We start from the raw sequence: 1,919 nt of genomic DNA, 5'->3' as shown, positions 1-1,919 counted from the left end.
TTGTGTGAACACCAGCATTCGCATTTTGTATAAGCCTACATCGTTTGATATATCATAATTCATAGAAATTATGATCCAGTGATTGTATGAAATTATGAGAAGGAGCCCAAGGGAAACTTTGTATTCCAAAAGGGGTCCAAAAGAGACATTGTACCCCCTGATAAAATTTCTCTTGGAGGCCTTGGCTGTGGTATGTTTAGGGAATGTGTGTGTGTGTAAACCTGCTTATTCTCTGATTTCATTGGCTCTCTCATACATATGTCTACAAAACCAGTGCATTTGTGCGAGCATGCCAGTTTAGGCTCTGCTCTGTTATAGGCAGAGCATATAGGCTCTGTTTTAGTGCCACCGTTTCTTCTCTTCATTGTCCTCAGGGTAATTTTGTTGTTCCTGCCAATGTTCACTTGTCAAGTGAGGGATATTGGAATGCAAGTTGGGCACAATGCAGCTCAGACTTAAGCACACTTAAATTCATTAGTTTAATGGATGCGTCGGTTTTTCTGCATTCAGTGTGCTGAAAGTAATGGGTGCCTCTTAAAATAGAGAAACGTAATGAACAGGAGGGAAAAAAGATAAGATTCATGTAGATTTTGAAAATGGGTTTTTAATTGTCATGCTTTTTTATGCTTTACATGCATATGTACATGCTGAATGGTGAAGGCTTCAAAAGGATTTAAATATCCATGAAGGGGCATTGACTCAACAGTATGAAAGATGATACAGTACACATGAGAACAGAGTGCGAGCAATTCTGATATCCCCAAGTGAGAGGCACACTGATTCTTTCTGTTAACTGGGGGATGAAGAATTCAGCTTCTGTCCAAAGAACTGTCTATACTTCCAAAAGCTGAATGAACAATGAACATTTAAAACAATAAATGAACATTTATTAAGAACAAGAATATCCTGATTGAGTGTTGGATTCTACTGCAGACCAGTAGTCTAGCTATAGTATGCCTCTTTATCCAGGGATGTGAGCATCCTCGGATGCCAAGCCGGCACTGCAGAGGGCCTCCCAGAAGCCACTTTCGGTTCACACCGGCAGTTTCGAGTCACATCTGGAAGATGTTCTGAGGGGTTGGGAGGCCTCTGGAGTGCCAGGTGTGGCCTCCAGGTTCATTTTTGTGGTGCTGCCCCAGGCCTTCCTACAAATTTTATTATCTGTGGATTTTGGTATCCACAGGGGGTCCTGGAACAGATCCCCTGTGGATACTGAGGACCCACTGTACAGAATATTAGTGTTAAAGGAAGGCCTTACATTTGACTTTGACCAAGGTGAATAGAGAAGCCCTAAGAAGAAAAAACAATAGTTTTTCAAAGAGCTGAAGGGTGTATAATACAGCTCTAATTGATTGTGCTGTACCCTGCCATTTCTTTTGTCTTGCTATCAAATTGGACAAGCACCGGCAATAGGAAGGGGGAGAGGAAACAAGAGCAAACGCCATGAGCAACTGATGGATTCAGCATACCGCTGCGATCCATTTAGGGCCAAAAACAAAATCATATCCCTTGCTCACGAGAGGGAGTATAAGCAGGCCTGTACAACTTCACAGGCCCAATGCAGCCCATAAGGGATGCACGATGGCTCATCAGGGGCTCGGTAAAGCCTCTTGGTCTTGCTGCCTGCCTGGGACTGCAAAAGCAGGTGGCCGTCAAGCATGGCAAATGGCACAAGAGGGCTGGTGGGATGCATTCAGCTGGTGGGTCACAAGCTGTGCACGCCTGAACCACAGTCTCCAGTTTGGAGCTGGAATATTGGGCAAGACTGCCCCCAGTGCCTATAGATCCACCAATTACTGTGCTATCGTGTTAATGTCCACTTTTGCAAATTAAAATGTCTTAGTTCCATTGCCCGGTAAGAGAGGGCTGGCTTTGAAATGTTGATGTTTACAATGTTGGTGGGCATTGCGATGTCACCA

General features: G+C 43.9%; 1 protein-coding gene across 2 annotated transcripts in view; it reads right to left on the bottom strand.

Annotated features, from left to right (window-relative positions):
- Positions 1-601: 601 nt before the first annotated feature.
- The window catches only part of LMNTD1 (lamin tail domain containing 1), a 71,798-nt gene continuing 70,480 nt past the window's right edge, over positions 602-1,919 (bottom strand). For both annotated transcript variants that reach the window (XM_066633841.1, XM_066633842.1), the window contains one exon: positions 602-1,919. This exon is cut by the window's right edge and continues 612 nt beyond it. The gene's annotated coding sequence lies outside the window, so the exon portion shown is untranslated.

This window comes from Tiliqua scincoides, chromosome 7 (assembly GCF_035046505.1).
Source record: "Tiliqua scincoides isolate rTilSci1 chromosome 7, rTilSci1.hap2, whole genome shotgun sequence".
NCBI classification, from domain to species: domain Eukaryota; kingdom Metazoa; phylum Chordata; class Lepidosauria; order Squamata; family Scincidae; genus Tiliqua; species Tiliqua scincoides.
The sequence above is the reverse complement of the archived record's forward strand: the minus strand, read 5'-3'. Positions and strand labels throughout refer to the sequence as shown.